General features: G+C 38.1%; 1 pseudogene; it reads left to right on the top strand.

Annotated features, from left to right (window-relative positions):
• The first annotated feature begins 116 nt into the window (after positions 1-116).
• Positions 117-9,146, top strand: LOC109080735 (annotated as a pseudogene).
• Positions 9,147-20,446: the final 11,300 nt, after the last annotated feature.

The raw sequence follows: 20,446 nt of genomic DNA, 5'->3' as shown, positions 1-20,446 counted from the left end.
TCAACAGTATCCTTAAATGTAAAAACGTAGTTAACCTTTCACTAAATTAAAAATAATAATTTTTTTGCCAATTCCATCCATCCAAAAGTTTCGTACAATTTCAAACTCACGTGATTTTGAAGCTTGTTCAACACGTGTACGTCCCACGTTGCGTCATCAGAGCGCGACCGCAGCACCAGAATGCTGACATGGCCGCGTCCATCGAGCTGAGACTCACTTTAAGCGTCTGTCTTGTCTTTATTTCGGGATTTTCTTTCGGTCTCCGCGCTCATTGAGGGACTGTATTGCGGGACTCAAAGTTGTTATGACGTGCTGGGGGTTTCGCGGGACGCCGGTAAAGCGGAGATTGGCCGCGCGTACCGCCAGCTGGCCCGGAGATATCACCCGGACAGATACCAGCCCGGAGAGAGCGACGACTCCCGCGAAACCGCGCAGCAAAAGTTTCTGCTCGTCGCGACCGCTTACGAGACACTCAAGGTAACCCTGGAAAACAAGCGCCCGTTTCCACGCCGCCCTTGTTAGGAGATCCTTGAATGTGCGCTATGAAGGAAAACGGTTTCAAACTTAAACTGCACGTAAACGCTTGGGAGAGGTGGATTATCTATAGTTTCAGTTTAGTCGGAATGCATTAATGGTATGCTGATGTTATTATTGCAACCTACTGATTGTTATTGCAGCTACTTTATTAATATTCTAATGAGTGGTGCTCAGAAATATAATAATCTGTTACTATAACAAACTTCAGCTCTCTAGTCAAGAGTGGCACTGCTCGTGTCCATTATAACTATCATGTTCAAGGTCTCATCAGTTCTCAAATGAAGTGTTACTTCACTTTATTTTAATATTAAAACATAGCAAAGAGGATGCTTTAAAATCTTTAATTTATGTTAACTAGTATGCGATGTTGTCGTTGTTTCAGCAAACTTTGTACATTAGTTTAACAGCATTAGGTTAAAGAGGCTAACCTCTATCATTCAACTGTACCATGTGCATGCATTTTAGACACTTACATTATATTATTGCTCTGTTTATGCATTAAATGCACATCCTGAATGTGGTTTTCTATTGTATTTACTTAAGCTGCTTAGGTGTCAATGGTATGACCCATTTAGGATCGGCCAAAATTACAATTTTTAATCATAATATGAGCACAGCTCTCTTACATTTACTGAAAATATAGAAAGGTAAGCATTTCTGATGAATAAACACTATCATTAAGCACTGAAGTGTGGTTAAACCCTTTTTCACTGGACACTGTCCCAGTAGTTTGAAAAGTAAAAGGTCAAAAGTCAGCTCGAACCCATTTCTCTGTTAAAGTTAAACTTATTGTTCTCATTCTTGTAAGGTTCTACATGTCTGTACATAACTCTTCCTAGAGCTTGCTGGATAAATACATGATGATGTACAAACCCCTGGTGCTGTTTTGCTATGACTTTTATTTTATCTGAGGCCCTGTTTACACCTGGTATTAAGATACATTTTCGTTGATCAGATCATAAGTGGACAGCACTGAATACAGGTGTGAACGGAGTCTAAAACTTTTTGAGCTTGTCCACATTAGACCACTTCCAGAGGTAGTCGAGAACTCATTCACTAAAGACCACCTACTCTCCGCTGACTGTGCTAATTCTTAAACATTACCATTTCATTTCCATTTCATTTCCATTACCATTTTTAATTTAAATGACAATGGGTTATTGTAAGTATAAAAAAAAAAAAAAAAAAAAAAAATCATCAACGAGGTTTTTTTCCCCTGACGAAAGCGAGACCATTATATTATAATATTTGGAGTGTAGGTTTTTGTTTACACTAGTTTTCATAACGTAGACAGGGCTGTATATCTGAAGTCTTTTGGTGTTTATTAGTCTCTGTATTGATATCCTGTTATAAATCTGTACACTAACATTAGATGAGGTAAAATAAACCATTTATACCAGTCGATATTGATTTGTGCTTATTGGTGAAAGAGCAACTTCTGAGGAAATGTAAAAATTAATTTCCCAAATAACATCAATCATTGCAATTAAAATTGAGCAAAATAATAATTTTTTTCATAATTTTAACCATTATACAGGAAGATTAATTTCCCAAATAACATCAATCATTGCAATTAAAATTGAGCAAAATAATAATTTTTTTCACACAAGTTGACTAAATATGATGAAAACTAAAAGTTACATTTGACACAGGACTAAGACTAAATTAAAAATAGCTGACAAAATGAACACTAGTGAAAACCCGAGAAAAAACAGAATAAAATGACAGATGATAGGAATAAAAATAAATAGGCCTACACAAAAATATGTTTCAGTTAAATAATTAACAAATTAGCTAAAGAAAAAAAAACAAGTTTCATTTCATTTTTCTAGTTTAGAGGAATCAGAGATGGCTGAACACGCACCCTGTTTGATTTCTTTATTTAACAAAGGCATAGTTTGGTTCATATTGTGAATATTTTAATTATTTTCTGCTGTGATAAGGACAATATCTGTGATCTTGCCGGAGCCTCTCGCCCATACACAACATATCATTTATAGGACTGCAGGATGTTTAAATAGGACAGTGTTGTTTATAACGAATGCAATTACAATTTTTTTTTACTTTATAATTGAATATTTTCTCATTTTTATCTTGTTCTGTTCTGAATACTGGTAAAATGTAAATTTGCACACAGTGTATATATAGTTTATATAGTGAATAAGGTTTTTTTCCAAGAAATCACAGCAGCGTCTCTACTTCCTTCGCAAACTGAGGAGAGCCAGAGCCCCACCCCCCATCATGTGCTCCTTCTACAGAGGCACCATCGAGAGCATTCTGACTAGCTGCATCACTGTGTGGTATGGCGCCTGCAAAAACGCGTCCTGCTGGAAGACCCTTCAACGCATAGTGAGAGCAGCTGAGAAGATCATTGGTGTCTCTCTCCCCTCCCTCCAGGACATTTATGGAACCCGTCTCACCTGTAAAGCCCTCTGCATCGCAGATGGAGACTGCAGAGTCTCCAGGCCAGAACCAGCAGACTGAAGGACAGCTTCATCCATCAGGCTGTCAGGAAGCTGAACTCGCTCCCGAACTTGCCCCCCCGTCCCTCTTCTGCCCCAGCCACCACTGAACTATGAACACCCCCCCAGGTCCCACATCCCCAGGTCCTTCCACTAACATACGATGACATGCACCAGTCACTTTGTGCAGCATTGGTCTGCTCACTACCTCATTCACCATGGAGCTGATGTCATTCTACCACCTCATCAGTCAGTTTAAATAAAATAACTGCTCTTGAGCCCTTTTGTCACTTTAATCAGACTGAATAAGCTTTTCTTTATGCACTAAAAAAAAATCTTTTTATCTGCACTGTTTGTTCACTGGTTTGCACTCTTATCTGCCATGTGCCTTGCGCTGCTTTTATTTAACTTTATTTTTATTTTATTTTTTTTATTATATGTCTTTTTTTTACATTCCCTTATTGTAAAGTTATATCTTATATTTTATTTTTGATCTAGATTTTTTAGGCTCTACTGTTAGTGTTATCTGTATGCACCGGGGGTCTGAGAGTAACGCAATTTCGATTCTCTGTATGTATGTACTGTACATGTGGAAGAATTGACAATAAAGCAGACTTGACTTGACTTGACTTCTTTTTCGCAATTTTGATTGATATGTGTGGCAGATTTTTATCCATGCAGTAATTGTTTTAAAAATACCTTCCCGTCGAAAAAAAATCAGGACAGAAGTGGTCGAAAGTGGACAGAAGAGATGGATTAAAACACCAGGTGTGAACAGGAATGTGTCTCCCGCGTCTACTTGTGATCTAATCGACCAAAACGCATCGTAATACCAGGTGTAAACGGCCTGAAGGTCTTTCATAGTGTTTGTCTGACTGACTGAATGTAAAGTCTTAAAGCTTTTACAGTAAAAATAATTTCAAGGGTTTGTCAAACTAGCATCAAAGTTGAATTTTGCTTTCCATTGCAAATGAGTTATAAAACAGCTTAATAGACTCCCATGTTGCATCTTTCAGGATGAAGAATTACGTAAGGACTACGACTACATGCTGGAGCACCCAGAGAAATACTACAGCCACTACTACACCTACTACAGAAGAAGACTTGCTCCCAAAGTAGACGTTAGGATAGTGATTCTCGTAACTATTTTGTGCAGTCTCACTGTTTCAGGTGAGTACACCCTCATCACAAAATGTTCTGGTCATTTACTGCCATCTGTTGCCAGTGGCTTGAAAAGGCTGACGTACTGATGATGTTGTTTTTCTTAACCATCATCTTCCTTATATTCATTTCTAAATCTATTTTGGCATCAGAGACTGTAAATCTCAGAGAACCCAGTTTGGTGTGTTTCATCTATGGACCCACGTGACAAAAAGCCAAAGAAACGTTGATTCATCAGATTGTTTTGTAGATATGAGCCAATAATATTGTCATCCATTTTGACAATTTGTATTACATACATTTTGAAGTACACCAAATTTAAAAACCGCCCATAGCAACAAATACTGCAACATTTCATTGTGAAGCCCAAACTGTAAAGCCTATAGACTTGAAACCAGGAATTTATTAAGTATTATTTCTCACTACTCAGATGCTAGACTCTCCCAGGATGGACGTTGGGGGCACTACAATAAAAGCAGATATGTTGTAGGCAATAACATCTGAACCATATGTCAGATACAAGACTGATATTATTGAATCCTTGGTTCAAGACAAAATTTATTATTTTTTTTCAATAACAATTTTTTTTTGTTTTAGTGTCTATTTTCAGAATAAAAAGAATAATAAGCCATTTTAAGCCAGGCAAATAACACTGCAATTATATGCAAAAATGTACTGTAAAAATATAAAGGTACATACAATATAATTACAGTGTTTTTTAAATTATTGAACATGTCATAAGCTCTACTTAAGGACTGTGTGTGATTTTTCTCTTATTCATTAATTAAAAAATTATAATCTAAACAATTATTACAAAATTCATTATCCCGTGGTAACTAGAGATTATGCCAGCCTCAGACTTCATCACCTCTGAGTAGATGAGACACTTACGTCTGTGAGGACTCCAGAGCATCTAATGATTATACAAAACGATCATGTTATCGTTGTTTTAAAGTAGACACTAATTTTTACTTAAATGCGTATATATATTTGTGAATACTGTAATTTGTACTACCTTACAACTGTACTTTCTGATATCAGTTCAAACAAGACTACTTTAGGTTTGCAACATAGAAGCAGGCATTTTCTGTAAAGCTGCTTTCAAATGACATGGATTGTGAAAAGCGACATACAAATGGATGTGAATTACATTCAAGTGAATTGAAATAGTCATTGTATTGTTGATGACTAGCATTTTGAAGTTATGGACCCAATCTGACAATACAGTTAGAAGAGCCATCATATTGTTGGCCCATTTAGGGATGGTAAAAGTTTCACAGGTGCCATATACCCAGTGTGCTTGATTATCTTCATTCAGACATTGTTAGTGGCATTTTGAAGTTACTGACCCATGAATTTGATATTTGTGACAATACAGTTACAGGAGAAATAGCATTATTGGCCCAGTTTGAGGTGCTATATCTCAGGGGTCTTTATGGGTGCTTTAAAAGTTTCCCTGTTGCCTTATTTCCAGGGCACTTGACTGTCACCATGCAAACTATAGACATTTTTACTGTAGCATTATGAAGTTATGGACCCATGAATTTTATATTTGTGACAATACACTTAGAGGCGAAATTGCATTGATTGTTGGCCTCTATCTCAGCTGACATTGAGAACTTCAAAATGCTTCAGTAAAAATGTCTATAATTTTGCATGGTGACAGTCAATTGTCTTGGGAATAAAGCACGATATCAGAAAGTACAAGGTAGGATAAATTGTAATATTTACAGATATCGTATATGCATTTAAGCAAAATTAGTGTCTACTTTAAAACAATGATAACATGATCGTCTGTATAATCAGATGCTCTGGAGTCCTCACAGAGGTCAGTGTCATCTACTCAAAGGTGATGAAGTCTTCATAAGAGGCTGGATCCAAGCTGTAGCTGGCATCTAGTTACCACAGGATAATGAATTTCGTAATAACTGTTTGAATTATTATTTTTTTATTTATGTATATTATGTAAATATTATTTAGTCAATATTAAACAAGGATTAGATTGTGCTGTAAAGTGTAGAAACAATTGTCAGGCTGTTGGTGCCTCTGCAGGCATTTAATATTATACATAATATACATAAGTTATGATTGTATAGTTTTACATGATTACTTGGTTTTGATAGTTTATTTGAACCAATTAATATTGCCTTTTTTCTTTGTATTTATTTATAAGTATTTATATTTAGTAGCATATACTTGATAAAATCTTTGATATTGTCAACATGAGTGACACATACGTGTTCCTTAACACTAAAGTGAACTTAAAAACATACAATATGAATGAGATTATATTTCAGTTAGATTTTTGCTAAATAGAATTTGAAACGCTGCCGATCATTTTTGCTACACATTGTAGAGAATTTTTTTTATTTATTCCACGTTTTCATTTTGAAGGTAATGGTTAGATTATTGTGAATATTTTGAATGACAGGCTATACAGTCTGTTTTGCGCGAATTTACAAAAGGTGCCAATATTAGTAGAGGATGTGTTAAATCTTACAATGTTATTAGTTCGCAGTTTGGAAGTAGCAAGACTAAAAATTATATGTTATGTATTATATAAGTCAATTAAGCCAACAACAAATACATGGAAACATTTACAGATTATAGAAAATGACAGCAAAAAAAAAAAAAAAAAAACTAACTATATGAAGAAAGACAACATATATTTCCTTTTAATGAAGGGTGTACCCATTATTGTACCCAGTCTTTGAAAATACTTGAGAACTGAAGCTCATCTACAGCTTGATCAGTGCACTTGTTTGGTGCTCAGGAGCTTCAACAAGAGCTTTGGTGTCCGTCATAGGCTGCTGTCAGTTGCAGCAAGCAATGTCTTTGTGTGGCATGTCCTTTTTTAGAATATGGCTCACAGAGTCAGAGCTATGTATTTAAGAAACAGATGTTTTTATTTATTTGCAGTATTACAGCTGGTGGAGTAGCTACACAGAAGCCATCAACTACCTGATGACCGTTCCCAAATACCGCATCCAGGCTACTGAACTGGCCAAGCAGCAAGGTCTGCTGAATAAAACAAAGAGAAGGGCAGAAACCGGCGCTCCAAAGAGGAGATCCGTGAGGAGGAGGAGCAGATTATCAGAGACATCATCAAGAACAAGATAGACATCAAAGGTGGCTATCAGAAGCCCAATATATCTGATATTCTGCTTTGTAAAATCATTCTGTTCCCGTACCATCTGTGCACCTATGTGGCGTGGAACTGCTCGTGGTTTTACCGTTTCACCATTCGCGGGGAGGAGTATGGGGATGAGGAGAAACTTTACATTATCCGCAGGTACATGAAGATGTCACAGGCTCAGTTTGATAGTCTGGACAACAGCCTGGTAGAGACTTTCCTGAAGCAGCAGCTCTGGATCAAAGAGAATTATGAGGTTTGAGAAGGTTTCTTTCTTTTCTTTTCTTTTCTTTTTTTTTTTTTTTTTTTTGCAAAGTTGATCAACATAAGGGAACGGTGATGATGTTTTTTGTAGGCCAAGCCGGAAGTTATCATCCCCCCCGGTTCCTTTGACAAAATCCCAATAGGGTTTTCCATTTCCTTTTGGATTACTGCTGAAAATAAGATCTGTGACCAACAAAGATTTATGATTCCTACACATTTGGCTTATCATGATAAACTTCGCAAATAAAACAACTTTTATGAATGTTGAAGACTACGTACAATCTGCAGAAGTAAAAAACTTTTCAACATTTAAGCTTATAATCACAGTGAGATTGTGAACACGGACTCGTGAATAGATGAGTTTTTTTTAATGTTTGGTTTGATGATGTTTAATGTCCCCCCACAACCTCTGTAGTTTTATTAGTGCAACTGCAAAATAGCAATCACAATTTTTATGTCATCGAATAAAACGAGAAAATCTCTTTGGCTTGTGTTAAACACAGAACTTAAGAAGGCACTTAACCACAACCTATTCAAAAAACCCTTTGACTTTAGGGCGATGGAACAGGAAGTGCTAAAATACAAACTTTTTTCTGGGTATGGCCTACAAAACTACATCACCCCTGCAGCAATCTATTAATTGCTCTACAGTTAAAAATATCAGTTTTAAGCTATTTTCTTGGGCTCTTAAAGCAGTCTAAAGTTCAAAACCCTTTAAAAACATTGCTGTTAATGCATATGTTTAGTTTTACATTGTAACATCTGTGTTGATTTCATGTCTGTTTTGCCCGTAACAGTGCAAATATATATGTGTATTTTTGTGTGTGTGCTCAAAATTTAGATATTGTACAGTGTATACTCAAAATATATATATATATATATATATATATATATATATATATATATATATATATATATATATATATACACACACACACACACACAAAAATTCAACTTAAGATCATATAAATAATTTACCATATGATGGAGAATCAGATTCACCCAGAACTTTTTCATATAAAGAAGAAACATTCCTTAAGTCAGTCTGTGATTTACTTATTTTTATTACATTATTTTATATTTATTATATTTTTAATAAGCAGCTGGAGTGTGTGGTGTCAGTCTGTTTGTGTTTATGTGAGTGTTCATACTTCGTGTTTATGAAAGGCCTACAGAGAGGAGCAGGAGGAGGAGATGAAGATGAAGATGGCCACAGACCCACGATGGAAACGCTACAGGCGCTGGATGAAGAGTGAGGGGCCTGGACGCATTACCTTTGCTGACGATTGACCTCACATGCACAGAGCGCTGTCCCAGATGGACGTCCAGCCTGAACAGCCTGAGCTCACGTGTGTGTAATTACACACAGCTCTGTGCGCCCTTGTTTACAAAAGACTGAAGATTCATACTTCATCAGTAATTTATAATATTGTTATGTGTGCATAACCAAAGGTGCGCATAAAAGGTCTATCCCCCAAAGACTTTTCATTAGATTCATTTAGATTGTTTTGTGTTTGACTATGTGCCTTCTATGAATGCTTGTAATTTCTTCATTTCAGTGGAATTTCAAAATCAGCTTTTCCCTCGCCTGTAAGGATTCATTGCCTGAAGTCTGTCTTGAAGAGACAATGTTATTATAAGTATATTCTATCTAGAAAGTAGGAGATAATTTTTTTTTTTTAAAGTATGTATGTCCTGGTCATTCTTTTCCCATGCAATGATTTTATTTCTGCAATCTGTAACAAAAACAAGGCTGAAGTGAGAACAGAGAGATCACAAATTTATTGTTTGCATAGCATCTAATTTTATCATCTCCAAATCAATAACTCGAGTCGTCTTGTTTATGTAACCATGGACCCCTGAGTAGTAAACAAAACGCTGCCTCAGTAGTTAACACTATCCATTTGATAAGCATGATGTCATGTGTCACCGTTTCCGGGTCCCAAAAGCACACAACAAATGGTGTTTATATATATATATAATAAACAAACTGAGCTGTAATACATGATCCATACCTTTATCTCCATACCAAAATCTTAGTTGGCCAGGCAGTGCAAAAGTTTTTTTATAGTGGAAAAAGGTTCTTTAAATTTTTAAAATGTTCTTTCCACTGAGAAGTATTGGCTCTGTTAAGAACTGTTAAAAGGTTCTTTGAGGACCCCCCAAAAATGGTTCTTCTATGGCATCACTGCGAAAACTGCCTTTTGGAGCCTTTATTTTTTAGAGTGCAGGTGCGTTCATTAAACTAGAAGCTTCACACTTCTGCTTTTAATTACTCCATTGGCCCCATTTCATTCTAGTTCAATGCCACAATTTTGCCTTAAGTTAAATTCAGTGTCATAATGTCATCTTTTTTTTTTTTTGGGTTTAGCTGAACCTGGAATATTCCCATACGCCATTGCTAATGTACAGTTCACATTTTAAAACCTGACATTGATCTGCTGCGTTAAGGGGATTTTTGAAAATGAAAATATATGAACAATTTGTATGTCACTGTGAGTGAAAACTGTATTCAGAATTAAATCTAGAAAACTCAAAGTCTGCTCAGTTTGCTGCGTTTGTGTTTTAGTGACAGTTATCTTCTTTGTGACAGCAGGCTGCGGATGCTATTATTAGAACTTTTGAATCTAAAACATTTCCATTTTACTTCTAAATTTCTGTAATAGTTGTATCCAGAAAACAAGCAATTCTGAGGGGTGGGGGTGTTGGTTTTTTGATTTGCTGTGCACCTGGATCACCGCTTGATGTCACGATTACAACTGAATGAAGAGTCAAAATCTCACTGGGCCACTAAACATATGAGCTGAACACATTTTGGATAATTCATAGAAAGATATTTAATAAATGATGCTAGTAAAACAGATTTAGGAATTTTCAGATCACATTAGCCTCAGCTTTGGACAGCATGGACAACCTACAGTCTGTTCACTGGCCATCTGATGCATGTTGCACTTAATTCTATGCATGTGTTTGTTAATCTATAAATCAGTTTCCATGTGCCTAAGGATTTAAGAATCCAGAAGTTCATTTCTTAAAATTAATCAGCGGTTCCTGGTTTTCCCTATATGAGATCACATCATTGTGTTCAATGGATACAGAATATTAATTTTAAGGAGTGGATTTGAAACTATACAAGTGCATTGAGAATTCCTAAAAATAATGTGCATGTGAATCTGATATAATCATAGAGCAGAAAAGTTTCAAGCATATTCTGTGCTGTATTTAGATTTATATTTGTTGTGCCAATGTTTCTTTCTTAAAATAATTGTACATTTATTTTTAATTTTTTTTTTTTTTTTTTTAATTGTTAAAGGCACGATATGTAAGTTTTCGCCTCTAGAGGGCGTGTATTCAAAAGAAACAAAGAAACAGAGGCGTAGTTTGATGATGCCATGACTGAGTGTGGAATCATGGGAGTTGTGGTCTTCATCCCCACAGCCGATGCAATCCGATGGGAAGCAGTGCTGTTTTATCATACTAGATACATTTGAAAGTTCTGTTATAATGCTACTCTGCAGTCGTCACCTTTCTAATAAAATGCACAACATATTAAAGCGTCTTTGGTGTTTCCATGTTTTCTACAAAAAAATGCACAACATATTGTATGTCCTCATTGGCAGGCGAAAAAATGGCACTATGATGTTGTTAAGTGATGACGTAAGAAGCGATGTTTCCGGGTCCCAAGCCTCAACTCGCTTCACTGGAGAATACGACCTCAGCAGCTGTTTATGTGCACTGTTTATTCATATTAATAATTTAAGCTAAACGCTTTCAAACTTACGGTGTACACTACAGTCTCCGTGGTCACAGCGTCCCCAAACACAAATAATTTTTATATTTATTTGTTTATATTTATATTTTCATTGTCTGGCTATCTGGGACCTTCGGTATGGAGTTAAAAGGTTAGGATTATAACTTTTTTTCGGTAGTATTATATCACATTGTGAGTTTATATTAGCACCTTTTGTTGTTTTCTCGTGGTATCTGATTTTTGGACACAGAAGCGGTGACACGTGACGTCAGACTTAACAGGCGAATAGACACAGTCCGTGTCACTAGTTAAAATTGCCTATTTCTCTATATTTAAACATTCTTCTAAACATTTGGGATAATGTAAGTACACAAGTCAGCAAAATATATAACACTGTTCTAGTAGTTTTTTTGTATATTTTAATAAAAAAATCATACATATTGTGCCTTTAAGCTTAAGGAAAATTAAACTCACCCGTATGCTTTTGTGTGTGCTGTTACTAAAGTATGTTTGTGTCTGTCAGATGTAAGCTGTGAGATTATGGTTGATGGTTCAGTGTTTTGCAGCTTGTTGGGACGATTGAATGATGGGGGCATGTGTGTAATCAGGATTAAAGTCCTCTCTCTTCTTCTGTAATTCTGGTCGCTGGCAGGTCAGTATACCAGCACAAACACATCAGTTTTGCTGAAAACAACTCGCAAAATCTTTGAATGTTTTGTTTTTTTTAAGTATGGAACCAGGTTAAACATGACAAATATATTTTTAGCACTTAAAATAACAGGCAGGATATTGATATGTTACAACATACATTTAAAAATATGCCTATATTAAAATGAAACATGCAATAACATCAGGGGCGCAACCGCACATTTGCTGAAGGGTATTCAAGATCAGTGTTAGCACCACCTGTATATTCTAGCCCCTAACACTAACCCTCAATGACCAAAAGTACAAAAACTAGCTTGTGCATGGAAGGATACAAACTCATCAGGAGTGAAAAAAGTGTGGATTCCTTGCCCCTCCCCCATTTTATATATAGTGAAAGAAGTGTGAATCCTCTCAGTGAAAGTGCCATGACATACAGCCAAGTACGGTGACCCATACTCAGAATTGGTGCTCTGCATTGAACCCATCCAAAGTGCACACACACAGCAGTGAACACACACACACCCGGAGCAATGGGCAGCCATTTATGGGGCAAGTTCGGGGGTTCGGTGCCTTGCTCAAGGTCACCTCAGTCGTGGTATTGCCGGCCCGAGACTCGAACCCACAACTTTAGGATTAGGAGTCAAACTCTCTAACCACTAGGCCACGACTTCCCCATTAATAAAGTAGCAAGAGTTTTCGAAAAACTTCTCGGATCTATACAAATGGCCTACTTTGGATTAAAAATGGCAATTTTCGGCGAAAGCTGACTATGTCACAATATTTGTTTAACGAGGAATGAGGGAACACGGAATGCACAATAATCTTTTTTTTAATTTCAATAATCCAAAGGGTACACGGGGTAGACAGGAGCACAGGACACACATACTGGTAGACGTATAATCTCCAACATAGCCCGAGGCAGAGATGGAGAGCCGAAGAGCCAGGGTGACGGAGAGGATCCGGAGGTCCTAGGTGGAGCAGATGGCGCCGGCGACCGACATGAAGATGTGGATCCAGGAGGCCGCGGTGGAGCCGGAGTGACAAAGGACTGAGGTGGAGCTGAGAGGATGAAGGAGCCTGACCAGGTGGCGACGGTGGAGGGTGGGGGGAAGTGGATTGAGGTGGAGTCCTGAGGCGCAGGATGGTCGATGCCAGAGTAATGAGGAGCCGGAGGGAAGAGGGAGCCAGGTGGAGCTTGTGGACTGCCGGGCCACGATGGAGAGGAGGGAGCTAGGAGCCATGTTGGAGCCGATGGATCAACGGACCGAGGTGGAGTCCAGGCCTTGGTGGCTGGAGGGGGAGGTGAGGGAGACTCTGACCATGGCGACGCTGGAGGATGGCAGTCTTTGTGGGGCTAGCACTGCATAGATGGTGGGCTTAGGGTGAGCAGAGGGGCTGCCAGACAACAGCGGTGGAGGAGGCAGGAGTGGGTGGGAAGGCGCGCATTTTTTCGAGGAGTGGGCACTGGAGGGCACATTCTAGGAGCGGGCACTAGAGGACACTTTCTAGGAGTGGGCACTGGTGGATCGGAAGCCCCCTCAGGGTTCGATCTCCAGATCAGATTCCTAGTCAAGAAGATCCACCTCCTCATTTTGACCCTTTTGGCGTTCCATAGTCAGCTCACCCTTAGCCCCGGTGCAGGGGGGCGAAGCTCCTCTCCACGCTCACAGACCGTTTGCGGCACTCTTCCTCGTCGCAGGCACTGTTGCCGGCTCACACACCTTGACTGATGTCACGGCCTCTGGCTCTGCGGCAATCCTCAGCTCTGTCGCTCCATGTGGCGATGGAATGACTAAATTAACAGGGACATGGAACACATGGGGAAGAAACTAGACACACCTAGAATCAAATTAAACCACGGGAGACAGAAACTGGGTCACAGGGGCAAAAACACACACAGACAAGTCCATAGTTCTGACAGACTAGTTTGCATCTTTTTTTTAAGCAATAGAGATACTCAGAACATTAAATGTTGAATTACTTCCATGACTTTAATAATAATAATAATAATAATAATAATAATAATAATAATAATTGGGTAAGCTTACCAGTCATTCAGACACGGCTGTCCTCATTTTAACTGTTTTTCTTTTCCCCTTCTGGTCTGCGCCCCAGAACACCCTCATGTATAAATTTTGATTATGTACTGTCTGTGACAGTAATATGTCAAAGGGTGAGATAATATGTACTCAGTTTATCATAATTTTCTTTAACTCATTAAAAAGCTAAACAAAATTTATCTTTTTATTATTTATAACATTTTATTAAAGATGATTTTCACAGAATGATTTCGGCAAAAAGGCGCCCCCCTCCATGTGGCAGCCCTATGCACTGCATGTACTGCATACCCCCTTTTAGCCACTGAATATTATGTTAAGAATTCAATATTTATTTTTACTACACTGATGGCAGTGCTGAGAGAACATGAGCTTGTACTGGAAGGTTATAGGGAGAAGTTCAGAGGCTTTAGTAAAACACCTAAAACAAACTTTTCTCAAATTCGCACACAATAAAAGAGCAATGCTAGAAAAATGGTGTACTGCGTCAGAAGCCACAACGTTTGAGTCACTCCAAGAATTGAGCCTGGTCTCATGATGAAAACGTACCTGGGGGAACTTTTTTGCAAGACGTGAAATGTGTAGCGCCATGTACATTTCATGACATATTAAGTGTGAAATGACTACTTTTTGTCAAGGTTTAGATATTTTTAGTTAGATAAGTATCAGGTTTTACATTATGATTACAGTCAAACATTAAAATCTTGTTAGAGAGGGAACACATAGAAAGCATTTTTGTTACTCAGTATTTGATAATTAAAAAATCTAACAAATTAAGGAATAGATAGGTGATAATTCAAAATTCTTTATACAAACATTTTGTAATCAATTTCATATTTTATTCAATGTAATTCAATAAATGTTAATAAAACTTCAGAAGGGAACAGCAATTATGATGAAACACAATAAACTAACAACAGCGAAAACACTCAGTATCAAACAGTTGTCAGGGAGTATCTGTCACGTCACCAGCTCTGGACTCCATACCCCAGAATCCTCCTCACCTCACACCTGTTCACAGTCATGATCACCACTCTCACTAGATCACATTCACACTGGATTCTGATCACCTGCACCTGCCGCCACTAATCAAGCCACCTTCAAAAGCATGCTCCTTTCAGTCACTCACTGGCTGATTGTATTGTTTATGTCATTGGACTTTTCTGGACTTGCTCTGTGATACTCACCAGTAACGACTTCTATTGTTTAATCTCCCATGATCCTCCAATGTCTCCACTCATCCTGTTCAGCAATCTCCTATGATTCTGCACAAGAGACACACCATCAGCCCTCAAATAAAGCAACTCCTGAAACCTTCACTGTGTTTAGTCTCACCTGCATTCACCTCATCTGTTCCATTCCTCTGCGAACCTGTTAATAAACATCCTGTTTGGCACTAACCTCATGTCTCTGCCTTGTGTATTGACAACAGTAGATGTAAAAGGAATACAAGTTTTCTAACTATAAGCAGTTTTAACATATATATACAAATACAAACTGTAAGTATTTTATGCATTGCTGCACATGCAACAGATATTAGGAACATATGTTAGGCTAAAATTAAGATCAAATGCAATAAGTTATCAAACAGCAAATCGAGAGAAAAAGAAGGGATAAAAAATCGAAATAACCATAAATAATAATAGAATTGTAACTATTTAAATACAAACCGTAATTGTTTTACACATTGCTGCAAATGCAACCGCTGTAGTACAGTGTCTATTGCACACTGGAAATCTGCACTTTTATGCAAAAACTGCTGGTTTTCACATCCTTTGGCCAGCACATGTGGCAACCTTCTTTTCTGTGAGAGACTGGTTATTGAGGGATGAGCTGGCGGAAGGACCAGCCATGGAGGGACCAGCTCCAAAGTGTTTACATGGTTGGTAGTTTGTTTCCAATTAAAGTGGACACTGACTGTAACCCCCTGGTTTTTCTGAAATAGTATATACAGTACAATACAAAATCAACGCTTAATGCAGTGGTCTCTCACCATACCAGAGTTTAATCTGGACATAAATTATAAACGTACAGAGAAATGTGGTCGATGATGTGCTGTCCAGGGCCATATAGTGCTGAAATTATGGAGGGAGTAACTAAAAGCTGCAGTGGGGAGGTGTGGGTCACGTCCTTGAAGTAACTTTGTGTTTTTTGACTCTCATGTCTCTGTTGAGTCTGGGAAGTCTATTCTGTTTATTTTTGTCTTTCTCTGGTCTGATTAGCATGGCTATGTTTTTTTGTCTGTGTGTCCTTTGTTGTCTGTGAGCATGTTTTGTTTTGACAGTTTACCATGTTCTTCACTGTTTTTGTGGTGTTTTCCCCCACCATCGTGTTTTCTTATTCCTTATATAATTATTGTTTCATTTCATATCATTTACTCCCTTGTTAGGTCCTATCTATTTGAGACCACGCCCCTGCCCACTGTCAAGAGACCAAGTCTTTGGTCCAAAGATTTATATTAAGTGGCCTTAACTACTATGTAAAAACATCAAAACATAAGTACAGTGTACTTATTGAGTTCATATTCTATTGCAAAAACACCTCCTTCCCAGGTTGTGTTTTCCTAAAGAGTAAGGGTATTTAATTAAATTTAATTTAATCCTTTGTGTTTATCTTTAAGTTTTGAGCCGACTAGTACACATCTTGCTTTTAGAGTGATCTTTGTTGGTGGACATGGTCTTGATTTTCCCATTTGTACACAGTCTGTCTGACTGTGGATTTGTGCAGTACCAAAACTCTTTAGAGATGGTTTTGTAACCTTTTCAAGCTGCTGATGTGCAACAACTCTTTTTCCGAGTCCTCAGAGATCTCCTTTGATTTGTGCCATGATTCCCCGCCACACACTTGATCAGACTTTGATAGATCACTGTTGTTTAAATAAACAGGGCTCACACTAACACCTGATAGTCATCCCACTGTTTGAAAACACCTCTGAGAAGAGGAACTCTACATTTTCACCTTCAAATGAACTGCTAATTCTAGAGATTTACACATATTTTTGCCACCCACAGATATGTAATATACATAATTTTCCTGAATAAAAACAAATGACAGAGTATATATTTTCATCTCATTTGTATGATTTTGGTTCACTTTGTCAACTTTCAGGTCTTGTTTTTTTTTTGTGAAAACCTGATGATCTTTTGAGTTATATTTATGCAGTAAATATACAAAATTCTAAAGGGTTCACGAACATTCAATATGTAACCATGAGTGTTTGTCCTGTATGTATGTGACCCTTGACTATGTATGTAAATAACCCCTGTGGTTTTATAAAAGCAATAAGGTACTCAAGGTTGTGCTGTATTGGGAGTTGTATGCGCTCTGCTTTGTATCATGCTTAACAAAGCCCTTCAGTCCCCACAGTTATTTGGGAAGTAATTAGGAACCTCTGTCTTAAATACAGTCAATATTATGGTGGTCTTAGTTAGAGTTGCAGGCTTCAAGGACTTTTCTCATCAATAGATGTAATATTGGTGTCCCTGATTATTATGACACGTATTGAGATCAAGCTCCAAATTCTAAGTTCTCAACAATTCCTGCTTGCCTCAGAAAAGCAACATTTATGGATAACCGGGAAACAGGAAAAGTCTTCATTCTATATTGCAAAGTTTAACTGATGTTTGTTAAACTTTCTTAAAAACAACTTCAGTCTATTTGAAAAAGTGCAGTTCCAATCCCTTTACAATTTGAAATGACAGGTCTCCTCTAAAGCGGGGGCACACACTACAGGTAATCGGGATTGATTTTAGGCCGAATTGTCCTCTTCTGACTATCCTAGGTAAAGCCCCGATTGTCCTGATGGTTTTCTATACTGTGGTGTGGGGTGTGTTAACTTAAGAGAGACTGAAATCTGCTTGGAAGAATGTCAGGGCCACACGGATATCAAATAGTAAATAACCAACATGTTGAATATTTTCAATCAGCAATCCTGTTGTGCGGGGGGATCCCTGAGGACAAATGCGCATGCACTCTGTATGATCAGGGGTTTTCAATTGGCCCTTGCGGTTCACATGTCCTGCGAGAGTGTAGCTCCAAACCATAAATCAAACACCCTTGTCCTGTAGCTTTTCTGTTAATCCTGAAGACCTTGATGAGCTTGTTCAGGTGTGTGTTGATTGGGGCTGGAGCTAAACTCTACAGGAATAGTGGACCTCGAGGGCCAGAGTCATGTGGAACGAATCGATTCACAATCAGAAAGCAGCTGCAGAAGAGGGAATTATTACTTGCCTCCGCTTGCACAACATGTAAAGTTCATGTTCATGCCGTCTTCATGACTTCACCCAAACATTTTTATTTTTTCCCCCCAAATTTTCTGTAAAAAACAGTACAAACACTGTTATCACCATTTCTTCTTGCCTGTTGTCCACTGTTTGTTTACTCTAAAGGCACGTTTGACCACGAGAGATTCTGCGAGATTTCTTGTGTTCACAGACTCGACTCCGTTGTTGTTTGTGATTGGAATCTGTTTAGTGTGTTGTTTTGTGCCATCTTGGTAAACATTGTGGCACTCCACACACTATAGAAACACAACTGTTAAAAAATGTTGAATGTATGATTTTTTTATCATTATGGTTTGTGATCTCTCAAATTTTGAAAAATCTGATTAGGATTTTAAAACTCTTACAGTGTTGGGTCAGCCTTAGATGCCATGAAAAACCTGCAGGTTAGTGCCTATATATCCACATGGTACTATATTGTCTAAGATGGATCAAAACCAGACAGTATATTAACTTCCTTTTAATTTACAACACACACACACACACACACACACAACACACACACAAACACACACACACACACAATACCCCTCAACCAACAAGCAAATGTTTTTGTGGAATTTACTCCCAAACTGCACTAAAAGCTGAAATACACTACAATTTTCAGCCGAGTTATTGTCTGGAGAAATTGATGCTAGTGTCTGAAAGTCAGAGCCAGTCTGCAAACTTAAGTTGACGGATTTCATAGAGAAATCGGTATAGTGTATGAACGGTCACAGACTCTGATTTGTCAGCTTTAGGCACACATTGCTGCGTGAATTTGTGTGAATCGGACAACTTTATAGACTGTGTAGTGTGGCGATCCTCAGTCGTTTGGTGTATGAATTGCCAGTTTTTAAAATCTGTTTCAGATTTTTTAGAAAGTTATGTAGTTATACCTACTTATACCTACGGAGGCCGTTGATCCTTGAATCTGATTGGCTGACGAACGTTCTGAGTGTGCAGTTATTTTCAGGGCAGACAGACTGAAAGCACAGCGAAACATAGTTTCCAGGCAGCTATCTTGACCGCATTACAGTTCCATATCACTTTGCATAGTCAACTGTTATAACGGAAATTAGCTATACCTAAAGTACCTATACAGCACACAGGTCTAACAAAACAGCAAACATGACAGACGATTTTCCGAAAGTAAATACACATGACATTTCTCACTACCAAGGTAATAACGCGCTGTTAAGAGACGCTGCTGCAGAACACTGTTGAGGGACGCACAGAGGTAGCCCTAATTCACACAAGCGCTCTCTGCTTTCTTTCTCTTTCTCTGTGTGTCTCTGTCTCTATTTGCTCTCATTTCTAATAACTTCATTAATAAACTGCATTTTAGAAAGCTATCAGTGGCTCAAGCCTCCATTACAGCTTTAAATGGACGTTTTGGACCTATGCAAAAGAGACGCTGGATGAGATGCGGAAGAAATAAAGGGGATCTGGACCACAACCAGAAAGTACATGTGGTATTTTCTTGTTTCATGCATAGGTGGAAAAGTATCAATGGCCCACACCACACAACTCGCACAGTTCAAACTTGTCTTTATTTCACTATTTTACCTAAGTAAACAACTGTGGCTTGGTACAAAGTCATACTTTCCCAATTGACCTTACGCCTGTGTGCCACAAACAGATACACAGTTCCCCTTAATTCCCTAAAGATGTAATATACAGTGATTGGTGGAAACAACAACACCATTGAGGTACACACTTCCCAAACTCCGCCATCTAACCCGGAGATGACATGATTCATGACGTGAATTCACTGGAATGTGAACAGGGCATTGCGAGGACTAATCTCATAACCCAATAATACAACCTCAAAGGGGAAGGCCTGAAATAATTTGATGATAATCCTGTGCAGATCAAATTCACTTTACAAACTGAGCACATCCCACAAAGTCACAGGATTTACTTTCCTACGCATCCAGGCTTCTTCAAAACAGGCCCACTGTCCTGCCCGCAGTGTATCTCCAACCCTAATCAAGTTCACCTGCCTCTAATTGCCTTCGGAATCCCTAAAGAACTTGGAATATGTTTTTTCGAGAGTCTTTGATTAGGGTTTGGAGTTAAATTGGACAGTGGACCTCAAAAGCCAAGTTGAGAATCCCTGCACTAGACCTCTTCAGTGAGGCGCTTTGCCCCATTTTCAAACGATCCAATGA

The sequence above is a fragment of the Cyprinus carpio genome, unplaced genomic scaffold (assembly GCF_018340385.1).
Source record: "Cyprinus carpio isolate SPL01 unplaced genomic scaffold, ASM1834038v1 S000006541, whole genome shotgun sequence".
Classification (NCBI taxonomy): domain Eukaryota; kingdom Metazoa; phylum Chordata; class Actinopteri; order Cypriniformes; family Cyprinidae; genus Cyprinus; species Cyprinus carpio.
The sequence above is the reverse complement of the archived record's forward strand: the minus strand, read 5'-3'. Positions and strand labels throughout refer to the sequence as shown.